We start from the raw sequence: 16525 nt of genomic DNA, 5'->3' as shown, positions 1-16525 counted from the left end.
TTGAAGCAAAATGGTCACCAAGATCAATGGCAGTTTTGAGTGAATGAAGATTGTAAAATTGGGCTTTGGATGAAAGAGTAAAAGAGAGTTTAAACAGAATAATAGAGAGATTATAGCAAACAAAAAAGTTTATAGCAAATTTTTAAAAATGCCCTATTCACAAAAGGCCTGACTCCTGGTCCTATTAAAGTAATCATAAGTTTTTCCCATTGACTTTATTGGCATCAGAATTTGGCCAAAGTGCTATAAGCTCATCCAGAAAGTGGGAAGTGATTAATATTGACTCTACTGTATTAGTCTAAGTTACTTAATACAATTTTTTTTAACTATGTAGAAATCCTTTCACAAGAATTAATGTGTTTTTACACGTTCCAAAACTTTACAAAGAAACAGCAAAATGCATAACAAAAATTAATTATATTAGCATAGGTACTTTTTTTCTTGGAAGTGACTATTATACTTTTTAAAATTTTGAATATTTGACTCTCTTTACTTACTTTTGGATATTTTCAGAAGTAATATTTTTAGAAGTCTATGATTACACAATAATGAAATATTGTAATAGCATTGGTGGAGGAACTCTGCCAAGATTTTTAAAAGATGCCATTGAATGTATTTTCAACTGGTCTACTTTTTGCTTGGTGACAGCTGTTTGATATTCTCTATTAAGTTTTTAAAATATATTTGTGTGTAATTTTGCTTGGAAATCAAAGAGAAACAAGATGTAAACAACACAGACCTTCACACTGCCTCCTATACATGCCTCCTATGCTTTATTTATTGTCATTCTATGCTGTGTTCTGTTCAATATGGAACTCAATGCAGTGATACCCGGTCACATTTTTAACAAGGGGTTACCGCAAAAAAATGAGAATTTTGGTCAGCAATATCTTCCCCCACCAAACCCCCCCCCAAAAAACAAAAAAAACATAACAACAATACATCAATTTCCTACTCTCTCCCTCTGCCTAAATGGGGAACAGGTCCTCTGTGGTGGTTGTTGATAGGCTGGGTCAGGAAATGGACACCATTTATTTGTTGAGCTACCTTAACTGCTGGCAGTCTCCCGCAGCAGAAAGAATAGGTAGACGTGCCCCTGCTTGGTGGGAGGGGTTGGGTGTGGAGCAGATTTCCTCTAAGTCGTATTGGTGGGGTAGGGGAGCAATCATGGTGAAGCATGGCTCCAGATATCCACTCAACACTGGACTCCTAAACCTCTGGTCGGATGCTAGGTAGGCAGGCTCTGGTGGGGAGAGGTGACTCTGCCAAACACCCACTTATTGCAGTAACAGCATGATCCCTGCTCTTCCTTACATGCTGCTGTAGCAGGGAGTAAAAGGTCTGCTTGCAGCACTGGTCAAATATGCAGGATAGCAGTTCCCCTGCCAGAAGGCGCTGTAGCAATAGCAGTGCAGCATCTGTCTATGTGAGCCAACGCAGAGAGGAATGAAAGTGTTAGCAAGAAGAAACAGCCTTGGCATTTTTAAGTGGACCTACAAAACAAAGTTTTGCCACATCTTGCTCCCAAACACAACCAACTCCTGTCCCCTGTCCTCCTGTCACTGTACACAGGATCAGATTAACGATTCTGGGTAGGGTTAGCAAGATGAAGTATAACCGAATTACTTTACATTAAAAGTTTGTGTGTGTGGAAGGGATTTTTAGGTTCCTCCATCTACTGTAGAAATGGTGCCCAGCTGCTTCTTCCTTTCACTCTAGAGATCAGTTCACATGAGTTTGTATTTAAGGCTTGAGCAAGGAAAAGGAATACAAATACACTTTTTACAGTTGAGATACTCCTTTGTGGGGCCCAAAGATCAGCTCTATTTACAAGGGGATCACACACGCTCCCTCAAGCTGAGTAGTAGCCCAATTCTTTAGATGTGTTGAGTACTTCTTACAAGTTGCTGATTATCCTCCACTCTCATTGATTTCAGTGGGGAGGGAGGATGCTCACACCTCGCAGGATTGATATTAAACTCTTTTGGGCAGTAATCTGTTCCCCTCTACCACCCCTATAAAATACATTCCTATGACACGACACTTTAAAAGGAATGTGCACAACAGCACAGAGTTAAGGGGGAATCTCAGCAAAAGTTTTATGCCCTCATTTTGGTTTGGTTTGAGGATTTTTAATTTTGTTCTTACGTTAATTACACTTCTTTGCTTGATGTGCGTGTTGGTCAGAGAGAAGGAGTTGTGTTCCAGCTAGCGTATTTGGGGTTATTTTAGAGTACATGGCACCTTAAGTCATCTTACAAAGTCTTGGCTGGCTCATTCTCATGGCAGACAGAAATATATTTTCTTTTAAAAAAAGGAAATAAAAAGTCAGAAGAGAACAGACTGGAGTTCCTTTTAGCCATTGTATGGCTCCAAGCTATTGAGACTGATTGTTCTCCCATTAACTTTCTTGTGAGTCATTCCACTGACTTCAGTGGGAGTTGATTCAGGCCCTAGGTGAGTTTCATTAGGATCTGTATTAGATGGTTTAATCTTCCACAAGGGTTATTCATGTTAGCATCTGAGTTCTGAGGATTTGCATCATCTAAAACTTACCAAAATTACTCTCTTGTAATGATAATTGTAGCATACTAAAACAAATGATTATTCTAATAATTCACTGTGATTCTATTGTTTCAGAAATATGTACAGTACAGTGCCATTATAGGCGATTGTGTTATTATGTGTCACTATAATTAATTTTCACTCTATGTCCCTACAGCAATATTAACCTATTGAAGAATTAAGTTGTCATACTGAGTATATGGTGCATGATCTAGAATTGTTGAAACTGCAATTCTTGAGATACAACTATTTGTAGTGTTATGACTTCGTAAAGATATATTACAATAACAAAAGTAGCAACTGTTATTGTGATACAATGTTTTAGATTAGATTTACCCATTCGTGGAAATTAACTTGCATTGATCTTATCTATAAGATAATTAAGCATCGGAAAAAACAAAGTCATATAACCAAAACAAACATTTTTCCCCAAAAGGACATTCAATTTGTCATCATTTGAGTTTTATCCAAGCTTACTCATCCCCATATAACTATGTACTCTGTCCAATATTTATTCTCACCTCTTTTGCAATATAATATAGATATGTGTCCAATGCACCACGGCATGGTCTTATGGGTTGTTTTCTAAAATAAGGGAAACAACAATGTTCAGTCTTTGGGTACTGGTCCTCTCTTTTTGGCTGAATTCTGAACAGAGATGAGTACCAAAGAGAACATTTGGTAATTAAACCACACCCACTGCCCTCTTTACCACTTGCTCTTATAAGTCTGACTGCCAGTCAACATGAGAAGAAACTATCTTCACATTAGGATATCCAAGCATGAAGCGCCTAGCAATCAAACTGTGCAGTCATTGGCTTGTGGGTTTGTCTCTTTTCAATATGTTCCTATGGAAAGGAACATAGAAGACAGTTTCCCTTTCTTATAGCATGAGCTGTGGTAGACACTACTTTTCAGAGAGGAACTTGGACTGCTGGGATGGGGGAATGACCAAGAGCTCTTCTAGGGAGAGGCCTTTACTCCCTTGCATACAATCTAAGCATTAGGTGTAACAAAGAACAGGTTCAACAAGGAAGCCAGCTGAAGCACCTGAGCTTTCCTCAGAAGCTTACTTAAAACCAAAGTAACATTTTGTTATTTCAATGAAATATCAATTACTTCTCTATATTTACAGTGCCCGTCAAAAGTGTTTCCCTACCCAACCATGATCAGACACTACATAAGGAATCTTGTCTGCACAAATGGTTTTAAATTAATTATTTATGCTGTATTGTATCTTTTACAGAACAAAGAACAAAAATGTCACTGTTCATTGACATGAAAGTGAAAGCATGCATGGTGATTGAATCATGGAAATGTAGGACTAGAAAGGATCTAGAGGAGTCATCTAGTATTCTAGTCCATCCCCCTGCACTAAACTAAACAATCTGTTTCACCTTACAAGTTGCTGTGACACTGGGAATACCTTTCCCAGTCCTGACTAAGCTCTGTGTGGCTCAAAAGTATCTCTCTCTCAACAACAGAATTTGGTCCAGTAAAAGATATTATCTCACCACCATTCCATCTGCAGATTTTATAAGCATACTCTCCACTTCATTATACAAGTCACTGATAAAATATTAAATATTACTTGACCCAGAACTGACCCTTGTGAAACCCCACTAGATACAGTAAACCCAGTTTGACAATTACACTTTGAATACGGTCTTACTAGAAGTTATGCACTTACCTTATAGTAATTTAATCTAAACCATATTTCCCTAGCTTGCTTATGAAAAGGTCATGTGGGATTGTATCAAAAGCCTCACTAAAAAAATCAATCCTCCCCCACATCCAAAATGCCAGTAACCTTGTCAAAGAAGGAAAGTAGATTGGTTTGGCATTATTTGTTGTTGACAAATCCATGTTGGCTATTATTATAACCCTATTATGCTCTATATGCTTACAAATTATTTAATAATTTGTTTCAGTATCTTTCCAGATATTGTAGTTCAGATGACTGGTCTATAATTCCCAGGTCCTCTTTGCTTCCCTTTTTCAATACAAGTTCTATGTTTGCCCTTCTCCAGGCCTGTAGGACCTCACCTGTCTTCCATCATTAATGGATCTGAAATTGCTTCAGCTAATTCCTTAAGTACTCTAAGGTGAATTTCATCAGGCCCTGCCCATTTGACTACATCTAACTTATCTAAATATTGTTTAACCAGTTCCTTTCTTATTTTGGCCTATATTCCTTTCCTCTAATTGCTAATATTAATTATGTTAAGTATCTGGTCAGAATTAACCTTCTTTAGTGAAGACTGAAGCACAATAATCATTAAACCCCTCAGTATTCTTGATGTCATCAGTTATTTGTTCTTTCCCCGATTAGTAGAGGCCTTCTTCTTTCTCTTGCTCTTAAAGTATTTATAGAACCTCTTCTTATTGCCTTTTATGTCCCTTGTTAGGTGTAACTCATTTTTGTGCCTCAGCCTTTGTGATTTTGTCCCCACATGCTTGTGCTATTCTTTTGTTTTCATCCTTGGAATTTTGTCCATATTTCCATCATACTTTTCAATAAATTAACACATCTTGTTGAATATTTCTGCTTCTAGAGCAGTTACTCCCTGGTCTAGTTTAAATTATTTTAAAAGAGAGAGAAGAAAGAGAGAGAATGTAGTTGCTTTTGCAGAGCAAAAAAAACAAAGGATTTCATGGATTTCTTCTAGTTGTCTGATGTTTTTCCTCATGGCTACCTTACCTTATTTTTGACTATCCATATAGATTCTCATATGTGATCAAGACAACTTTCAAGATCCTCTTCAGAGACCTGATTCTCGACTCACTCACACTGTTTATATATAAATGTAATTTAATCATTCAAAAAGAGTTTCTCCTGGATTACACTAATGTGAGAGGAGAATTGGGATGGTAATAGTTGGGGTCTGTTGCACTGTTACAGTTGTAACCCTTCTGTGAGGTGGATCCGACAGCAACCAGGGCTAGGTTCAATATCTAGGGGTTCCTTTTCAACAATAAACACAAAACTGGCTCAAGCCAGTAGCCTGGGAAAATTATACACCCACTCCTGGGCACCTCTGAGAGGCAATACTTCCCCCTTGCAAGCATAGAGTGTGAGTGTAGAAAAGAAACTTTTAATGAAAGGAGGGAGGTCACCTGATATTAATTAGGGGAAATGCCACAAGCAGGATTCATAATCATAAAACCGTGAGCAGAACACGCACCCCAAAGTGGGTGGGGCAGTGCCTTCTGCCTCATGTTCTTGAGTTCTACAACCAAAAGTTCTTTTTCTGTGCCATTTTCTGCTCCCTCACCATACCCCACTCACAGTTGTTGTCTTTGCACAGTGAGGACCCAGGGTTCAGAGGTGCATCTGTGTGAGTTCACCTCCCACGGGGGGGGGGGGGGGGGGAAGAAGGCACCTTGCTTGCTCTGCCATCTGAGCACTTGCTCTGGCTGGCTGCCCTGCCAGCCACTCTCTCTCTCTGCTGGCCACCCCACCAGCCACTCATTCCGCTGCTGCTGGCTGACGGCTCGCTGCTCCCACTGGCCACCTGTTTGTCGCTCCAGTGGGCCTAATGTCACTTACCTTCTGCTGCCTCCTGCCTCTCTGCTATGACCTCTGCAGGTCAGTCTCTTAGTGATTGCCAGCTGTTAGTGATTTTCAGCTTTTAGAAGGCTGGGCAGAAATGCTGTCCCAACAGAATGAGTGATTTCAGCTCTCATTTAAGCAATTAAAATAACAAAGGTTCCTAATGGAGCCCATTTAGCTCTATCTTTTAACTGTGGGGATGAACAGGTTAAACCAGACTGGGGACCTTTAGGGAGAATCCACACCTCCTGGCTGGGACATTTCAGGCATCTGGCATTCGAGGCCATGGCTTAACGAGGTTCTTTCAGCTGAGGGTGACCCCCTTATTTGGGACAGGTTAAGTACAATTCTGCTCCTCTTTATTAATGCAATAAAGAGAACAACATTGATAACAACATTTCACTATCCCTGCATTCAGTACTAAAGTGATTTGTAACCCAATACCAGTGAATTGATCACTTTGAGTAACACCACTCTATCTGCTGGATATTTTGGCAGAGTAGGGGTGTTCATGTAAATACAGTTTGCTCCTGAAGTCTCTCCCACTCCCAGCTAGATGTCAGGGAGAACTCATTCAGACCCTGCTTACACAGTCATAATTCTTCAGATTGGAGGTTACACAGAGGTCCCTTTTGACTACATCTGGTACATATCCAGTTGGATGTTTCAGATCACATGGCACTTTCTGAAGACATCTTACTACAACAACCCTTATTTCAGGAAGGCAGGTTCTAAATCCGAAGCCATTTGTGAATTATTGACTGCATAATGGATCCTGAGTTTGTCTGCCCAGACATTATACCATCAATACCTAAGGCATTTTTTGTATAGCACTTTGGGATACCTTTTATGAAAGGTACTATATGAAACCAAATTCCATTATATTCTTTGCTATGATTTAGCTTTTTTAAAAAAGCTATAGCTTATAAGGAAAATCTGCTATTTTGAGCTTTTATTAAATAATATTTCAGAGTTCTGAAGATTAAATATAGTATTCTTTTCACTGACATGTCTAAATAACTGTGCTACAACACTCATAATGGCCTATTCCTCAGTTCCAACCACAGAGGAAATAAACAGCAGGTTTCTGCTCAGAATTAGATGGCTTCGGTGTGGCAATTTTCTATCTGAATTCTGGATAATACAGTGGGAATTGGTTCAATATGTTTCCTTGTCTACATCTATTATACTGCAGTATAATGGCACTTTTCATAAGTATAAATTGATGAGCTATTTATTATATACTTTATTATATACTTCCTCATGAGATTCTGTAAGTGCTAAACAAGAACAGAATTTTACAAAGATTTGTAGCACAGCCAGAGCGCAACGTATAATTTGCAGTGAAAAGTATATTCAATTGAATTTAGTCACTTTTACTTGCAGAATACTACAGGTACGTTTCACTCCAAATACATCCCCAAAATGATTTGTAATATTTTCCCCACAACCAGTGTTAAACTAACTAATTTGTACCATGGCTGCCTGCTACCTCATGTCTCATAATGATAGTATCATGATTTCCAGTTTTCAGAAATTTGGTCTGTTGTTACCTATATCTGTCATTAGAGAGGAAGGATGATCCTAGGGAGCTAGTCTAGAATGCAGGGGCGACCCATTTTCAATTCCCTGATAACTTAGTCTCGTTGTGCCTCATTCCCCCATCTTTAAAATTGGGATAGTGCTCCCCTGCCTCACAGCAGAACGGTGAGGGTAATACATTAAAGAGTGTGATATGCTCAGCTATGATGGTAATGGGGTCCATTCTAGATAGCACTTATAAAAGACAAGAAAAGAAATGTTTATCCTCATGTATAACAGAAATATATTTTGGGGTTTTTTTCTTATACTTTAGTACTTTATACAAATACTTATATTGTTAACAGCCCTTTATCTGATTCTCTCCTATGCCACAAAATCTGATACTTTTCTTGGGCAGCTATGTATCACATCAAAGTAGCTTTTTAAAAATAAATGTAAATTTCTTAACCTCTCTTTCCTGCATTCAAATATCATTTTTCATACAAACTAATTTTCTCTTATCTTCAATCTACTCCAAATATATTGGTATCCCCTCTCCCCCGTTTTTAAAACTACTTCCTACAAAGCTACAATGCTGCTGTTAGTAGCTGAGAAATTCAAATCTTATGTGACCAATCCTACTGATCTTTTAATGGCCTCCTTCATCTGAAAACCATTTCCTGATCTACTATACTTTCAGAAATCTTCTGTATTAACATCCAGTAATCACCCCGCATTTCTCTACATTAACTTTTATCCAAACTTCTATTGCTTTTTTCTGTCAAAAAACTTATTTTCCTTTGTAGGTATAATATAATTTTGTCACCCTTTGTCATAGCTTATTTTTTGAACCGTGATAGTCTGCAAAAATCCACCTGAGGATGAACTTTAAAAAAAAAAAGACAAATATTAGTCATTCAATGGTTTCATAGGTAGTGACTACTCCTGAGCACAATACCAGCTAATCACTAGTGATATAACAGATGAATAAAAAATTGTCCTGAATAACCTAAATGTCAGCCTGTTCAGGGACCCAAATATTATCAGAAATAAAGTCCAGTCTCATTTCCCAATTTTCTGCTGACTCTAATCACCAGTCCATCCTCCTAAGATGTTTGACCTTAGAACCTACATAAGATCCCAACATACCTCTCTCCTGAGACATCGCTTTGATGGAGTGAGAAGCGGGTTTCTGGTAACCTTTACTCCTTCAGCCTGATCCAGTGTTTATGAAAGTTAATGGGAGCCTTTTCACTGGATGCTAGATCAAGCCTCATGCCAATTCTCAGGAGCAGAGCTTGCTGCTTCTTCCTGACTCTTCAGGGTGCATCAGATGGCCCAACAGGCATCTTTGGTATACTTTTATTCCTTTCATACATTAAAGAGTCTTTTGAGATTTCAGGGATGGCAGTTCTGGATTCCACTATTCCTATCCATACTGAATGGCTAGATATGAGGCATGTCTCAAGCTCCCAAGTGGCTGTAAACTGGTGCCACTCTGAAGCCTATGCCTATGGTTTAAATTAGGGCTGTACACCTGGCACGGTGACTCCAACACCTCCCAGTCACAAATTTTCCCTAAACCATGTGCTCTGCAATGTCCAGTGCTCTCCTGGACCATTCAGATGAATAATGTTTGTTTGTGCCTCTAAAGAGACAAAATGCTTATTACTTTAACTCAAAGAGAGAACTGGGTTGGTTTAGATGAAAAGTAAAACAAGTTTATTAACAAAAGAAGAGAGCATTTTAAGTGAGTTCAACCTTTAGAAATTGTTCCAATCAAATAAAGGTGAAACAATGCTTTCTAGAGGCTAAGACCTAATAAAACTAGCTACAGCCTTTGTTCAAAATAGTTTCTTTTCCAATCCACCTTCCACCAAGCTGGCTGACATGGAGTATCCTGGTGAAGGAAGTTTCATGCTGGTTTCTTCCCCTGCTGGTGTTTGCTAAAATACAAATTGGTCTGCTTACTGCAATCTCCTCGTGCTGCTGCAATGCTGAGTGTTTATCTCCTCCCCTTGTCGGCTTGATGGTCCAGTTTACCTTTTATGTAAATTGCATTACCGTTGTCTCTTAATTTACCTTGGAAATACTATCAGGGTGGCAGAGCCAATTCCTTTGTCTAGGGTGGGATAACTTCAGTGCTGCCTGGCAGACACCATTTGAGAACATAATTCCCAACATGTTCATCATTTTGAATGTGTCCTGTGTACATACATCATGCAATAATATTAATCATCAGTTCATTATTAGCTGTTTATTGATATATTACAGGACACCTGTTAGATACAGGTTTTGACATTACTGAATTGGGGAAGACTGAACTGATCAGGTCAGTCGAATCTCCCTACCAAATAGCAGTGAGCCCCTTGCCTTATTGCCCAGGGACTCTGTTAGGTGACAGTGCCTCATCTCCCAAGAAAAATAAGCAGCTAAGGCCATTGTTGATTGGAACGAGGCAGTCGCAGATGAACAACTTTAAACTCAGGGGATTTGAGTCCACTATGAGACACAGCAGTGGTGAGGCACACCTAACAAAGTGGTACTGAGATTTTTTTTCCAGATCAGTACATTAAAATCTTTCCTATTCCCCTTAAAGGTAGGTAGAAATTCCTGATCAAAATGTAGCAAGTACTCAGGGATAGCATGTTGGACATCATGGGTGGTAAGAAAGAACTGAGGGATAGCTGTGGCCACCATGGCCTTTATGTTCTTAGATGAGAGGTATGAGGATATGTACTGCACAGGTGTGATCCTTACAGACAATGCAATTCAAAATTTTCCAAACTTGCAGGCGTGAGGTGCATGTGCACTAACCTGGAATCTATACTAACACATACAAAGAAACTTTCAGATTTCCCTCCCCTCATGCATACACACAACCCTCAAAGTAATCTCAATATTATCTTTGTCAAATCTTTCTCTTATTGCAATATTATTGTGCCATTGCCTAAGCAGTGAACCAGCCAAGAGGCAGCTCTGTGCTGATCTGTATTTCTTCACACAATACACAATCAACCTATGAACTCTTTACCAGAGGATGTTTTAAAGGCCAAGACTATAATAGGGTTAAAAAAAAGAACTAGATAAATTCATGGAGGATAGGTCCATCAATGGCTATTAGCCAGGATGGGCAGGGATCGTGTCCCTAGCCTCTGTTTGCCAGAAGCTGGGAATTGCCGACAGGGAATATATCACTTGATGATTACCTGTTCTGTTCATTCCCTCCGGGGCACCTGGAAATGGCCGTCAGAAGACAGGATACTGGGCTAAATGGACCTTTGGTCTGACCCACGGTGGCTTATGTTCCTGCCTGAAACTATCAAGAGGCTGATTATTTTTAAGTATAATTACCATACTCTAAGATATACAGAGAACAGCAACCATATGTATGTATAAAACAACCCCACATCTGCAAAAGTATTTACAAGTCAAACCTTGCATAATGTCCCCCATTTGGCAAAGCTGGGGAAAAGGGAAACAAGTGTTTGGAATTTAATCCAGTTATGGCCCAAAATAGGAAATGGACAATATGAGGTAAGGACACATTTTGCTGGTTTCACTATGTGAGCCAAAATGTTTCCTGCACAGCTCCCCGGTATCTTGAGTCTTTCTTTACTTTCATCTCCCTTATATTTCCTCACTAATTTTAAATGGCTATTGCCTGACTAACCAGAACCTTAACTTAGTTTGATCCGTTAACTCTCCTGAGTTACGTTGCTATGCTCTTTATTTGTTTGCATTAATCCACCATGTTGTGTAGTGACTGAGATAAAATTGAGATTTTGTATACCACTGACATATTCCATGCTTACTTTTTACATCTACAGAGTTCAAAACTCCTTGATTCATTATATGTGCCAATGAATATATCTTCTAATGATTCATGAAAAGGATGACCTTGATGTGACTCTGTTTTCATTGTTTTCCTTTTAACTAAATTGTATTCTCTGGAATAATATTGTCCAATTGACTTCTGTCAGAGTTAATTAAAATCTTTGCAATAGTATCTCTAACAGAAATGTTGACTTTTAAAAACCTCTGTCATGATGACAACAGTAAACTTGGAGCCAAATCCTGTTAGAAAACTGGCATAGTTAAGGATCTGGCCCTTAAAATTTAGTTGACTGGAATGCTATATGCTCAATATTTTCCCTGGATAAATTGTGCTATTGGTTCTATTTGTAATGAGATACTTTTCAGCATTGTAATTCATGCATCATATTCATGCATTATATTTGACCTCAAGATCTCTCACCTTCTGTTCACTGCCCCAGTAACACCCCACCCGTCCTGTTTCCTTACTTTTATTGCCCCTGTATTCACCCTTTCCATCAAACTGTCCATGAGCTGTGGTTTCTTCCCACTACATGTATTCCCTGCTCCCTTTTTATCCTTACAAAAACATCCCTTGACCCCACCTGGCATTCCAACTCCTCTCCCACCTCTGTCCTTTCCCTTCATCTTGAAAATCATTTAATGCACAGTCTTCAACAAGCACTCCAATCTTCTCTCCTCCCATTCCATTTTGGATCTCTTCCAATATGGTTTCCAACATTTCCACTCCACTGAAACTGCTCTCAGTATGGTCTCCAATAACATGATTGAGGCCATATCTCCAGGGCCTCTATTCCTCATCCTCCTTGACCTCTCTGCTGTTTTTGATGCTATCCCCCTCTCTTTCTTGACATTTTATTCTCACTGGGATTTTGAGATGGTATCCTCTCCTGGGTCTTCTCCATGCTGCCCCCAATGTGTGCTATGACTTCCCTGAGCACATGATACTAGTTAGGCAGCAGTGATTAAGCAAGTAAAAACTAATTTTTTTAGAAATGATTTGATAGAACAGTAGTGCATATATAACCTCTATGTGTGCATGCAACACACAAATAATGAGGCAAGCCATTATAATAAAGCATGCCTTAAGGAAAACAACGGTAGAAGTTTCTAGTCCAATATCAGCTACTACTGAAAATTTTCATTTGAATCTTTATGGTATATATTGAAAACTGATGCAAACTAAAAGTACAATCAGAAATCTACTTCAGATGATTCTCCTCTTTAGCCCAAGACAATTTAAGAACCCTGGCACACACTATCTTTAAATGTATTTCATAATCTGTTGAATCTATCATTTTCTTTTGCATTATTTCCTTGTCTGGCAGTGCTAATTACCAACATGTGTTTATAGAAAGAGGTGTTTTAGGCCAGATGCTTATTTCAGTTATGCCAGTGAAAATCTGGGGTAAATTGATTCTGAGAGTGTAATTCCAGATTTACACTGACAACTCAGTCTACCCCATGTGTTAATAACCAGTAAGCACCTGCTGGTCAATTTTCTTGCACTGATGTCACAGTCCAGTGTGTGAAAGCTGAAGGAAAGGATTGTTATATTTTAGATGATGATTTATTTTGGTAATGAATTAATCAAGGAGGGGGAATTCAAGGAGAAGAAAAACTTCTCCTTAATCTTAAATCTTGGCTCTGGTCATCAGCATTACTTCAAAAAGAAATCTCCAAGAAGTAGATGACTAGGGCTGATCTAAAAATGCAGAAGATGTATCTTTAAAAAAAGAGTTTGAAATTTTGTTTCCAAACACACACACACACACACACAGAGTGTTTTCAAGATTTTGACAAAGCCTTTTACAAAATTCTCAACCTATTCTGTATATGATTGTTAAATGGAAGTCTGTTAAAATATTATATTTCTGGGCAAGGATAGATAGACAGATAAAAAATCCTTGGTGACATTGTTTTTCATCCTCACAGACTCCACAGTGGGAAATGAGCTGAGCTGCTATATTCTGGGATAACAACAATAGCTTTCATCTTTATTCTAGTCTCTGGCTGCATACCAACTTTTCCATGCAGGAGTCACATTTTGAACATCATACCAATTTCTTCATTCTTTTCCATCAGATGGGTGGAGGCAAGAGTTCTCATCTGTACCACCAGCAGATGGCTAGGCATGGATATAAATAAACCTATATTATCATTTCTCCATGTGAAATTTGCACACCTGTTGTGTGTTCTGATGCCAGACAGAAAGATAAATACCATTTCCAACCTCTTGAAGGGATAAGCTTTTGTTCAACCCTTGCAATTGATTATCTCCTGATACTTGTCCCGGTATCTTCATAGCTTGATTCTCCAATGCTGAGAAAATCTCAGGGTTAAAAGGTCTCTCTCAACCTCTTTTGTGGCCTTCAGTAAGTGTCCAGCTGAGTAGGAGCAGTCAATAGGAAGAAGAGAAAATACCACTTTCACTTCAAACCACGTCCCGCAAAAGGTTAAAAACATTAATACTATGAAATTAATGTAATTAAAAACTGATTCACCACACTTAGAGAAATGCTCTCTCTTCTGTTGTCTTCCAAAGTTCTACTACAAAAGATGGAAGAGGACAAAGAATATATCAAAGTAAGGTCTGAATAAGATTACAGTATATTGGATTATACATTAGTTCATTTTGGGTGTTGAAAAGCTACCATTCTATAATTTTAATCAGTATAACTTTAGGTAAATATTTGGAGTACCACTAGATAAAAATGAATTCAGGATTCGTTTTGTATTTTCAGTCCAGGAATACATCTTTAGGTATTGTAAGACCTGTAATAAACTGCATCTATAATTTTATCTCACTATCTTTAAAATCTTTAAGGCAGCTGCTGTTTAGTCCTGATTGAAACAACTTATCTTCTTTTTTATTATCAAAATGTCTCCTGTTTGTGTTGTAATGAAACAGTCTGACACATTGATACCAAGTGCCACAAAGATTTTAAAAAGAAAATAGAAATAGAGTATTTTAATTATATTTTGTTATAACATCAGACATATAATGAAATAATGTAAAATAACATTTTAAAATTCCAACACAAATTTTCAAAGTTCTCTGAAACAAACATTTCTGAAACAAGATTCCTCCTCCTCCTCCTACAGGAAATTTAATCAAAACTGATATATTACTAAAAACATGGGTTTCATTGAAACAGCTTTTTGTGACAAAAAATTAATATGACCAACTCTACTTATATTACAATTTGGGGTTGGACACTTTGGAAACCTGGCCTTTAATTCCTGTACCATAGGAAAGTGTGATCACTCTTTCATTCAACTATAGATAGTTTAGTTGATGCACAAGTCATTGAACTAGATGCAAGATTCAATGGGTGAAAACAATGGACTGTGTTATCCAAATGGTCAGACTGAATGATCATAATGGACCCTTCTTGCCTCAGAATCTACAAATGATAAACAGAATATTCATTTAGATGTCTATAGTACCTGGAAGACTTCCCCAATACTCCATATGCTTCAGTTAGTTCAAAGAACAATCGGGAAACTATTCATCAAATTGCAATCCCACAAATTCAAGAGATTGTTACTGTGTTTGGGATGTCGGCTACATTCAACGATAACTGTAAAATTAATCAAGGAGCAGTACAGGATTTTTTTTATTTCTGTATCTTTCATAGATTTCTGTTTTGGTCTATTACCATAATTTGGCACATCTGCGCTAGTGACGTAGAACCTGCTCCAAAGCCCATTGAAATCAATGAAATAACTTCCCCTGACTTCACTGAGCTTTGGATCTGGCCCTAAGGAACACTCTGGTTCTAACACAGTTAGACTGCCATTCACATCAATGGCACTTGGAGGTAGCCCTAAGTCATTTGTTGATTTTAGGGAATGGCTGAAAGGTCAAAATCCCTAAAAATAATTATCTCCTATTTTATTAAATAGGAGTTTTGTGTATAGAACTTAATCATCTTGTTTTAGGGTAATCACCTTCCATCTGCATATATGCATCCATTGATTGGACACTGTGCATGTACCTGAGGCAGTCTAATATTTGAAAGCACCTCTAAATAGACAACCAAATGAGGAGCCTTAAAAATATCTGAAATTCTACTAGCTATTTTAGGGCCCCGATTTGGACAGAATCCCTATTCAGGATAGGACTTAAGCATGTGTTTAGGAATTGACATCAATGGGAGTTAAGTGCTGTCCTAAATAGGAAGGGACAAATTTGGCCCATCCCTAGTTTATTTGCCAAAAAAATGCAGCTTTGAGTCAACCATAACTACTAATGTATTTGACACATATGGGCTGAACAGTTTCAGCCCCAAAAAAATAAACAAACTTCAGACTAGATTCACAGGGGACTTAGGAGCCATTCACAAAAACACTGGAGGAGGAGGAGGTGATTGTTCCAGTGCCGTCTTTTGGTCCAATAGCCCATAGGTTAGGGCATTCACCTGGGATGTGGGAGACATTGCTCATTGGGCTATGAGGTATTGTGCCTGTTTCAGTCTCTTCTGTTGAGGTTGTTACATGTTGTTTAAAATACTTCAATTTTCATTGACAAAGGCACTGGAACCCAGGTGTCTCCCTCACCTTCTAAGTGAGCGCCCTAACCACCATGCTATAGGTCATTCTCATCAGCTAGCACTCTGGCCCAATGACTTCAGGCCTGTGAGGCATGGGGAAGCCCAAAAGGTTTCCGTAGTTTATACAGATTGTAGCACAGCTCAACAGAGTTCAGACCAGTGAAAACTGACATCACCTCCCTAACGTGATACATGTTTTATAAAAAGTGAAAGTTTCAACAATTGAAATATTTGGGTGAAATTTTCAGATATCTATGCACACATCCCCCAATGACTTCAGCTAGAAGTGTGCACACAGCTCAGAGCAGAATTTAGTCCTCTGTGTGAAAATGTATAAATAAATAAAAATCTGCACTGCTCATGTTCATACTTTCTCTGCTGGATTCTTTTAGTTTTGAGTATTTTGGGGGGAGTTTTATTTCATTTTTTTAAACTGTGTCCAAATGTTTTGGGGGTTTTTTTTGCTTTCATTTGTGAATAGTAGATGCAGTTT

At 38.3% G+C, this 16525-nt stretch overlaps 1 long non-coding RNA gene across 1 annotated transcript; it reads right to left on the bottom strand.

Annotated features, from left to right (window-relative positions):
- Positions 1–366: 366 nt before the first annotated feature.
- LOC122459277 lies at positions 367–6217 on the bottom strand. Its single transcript, XR_006279844.1, has 3 exons — positions 6116–6217; positions 3087–3150; positions 367–2545 (listed from the first exon to the last, which is right to left on the bottom strand). It is a non-coding gene; the product is annotated as an uncharacterized LOC122459277 (long non-coding RNA).
- Positions 6218–16525: the final 10308 nt, after the last annotated feature.

The sequence above is a fragment of the Dermochelys coriacea genome, chromosome 3, assembly GCF_009764565.3.
Source record: "Dermochelys coriacea isolate rDerCor1 chromosome 3, rDerCor1.pri.v4, whole genome shotgun sequence".
Classification (NCBI taxonomy): domain Eukaryota; kingdom Metazoa; phylum Chordata; order Testudines; family Dermochelyidae; genus Dermochelys; species Dermochelys coriacea.
This window is presented reverse-complemented; position numbering and strand designations above follow the sequence as displayed.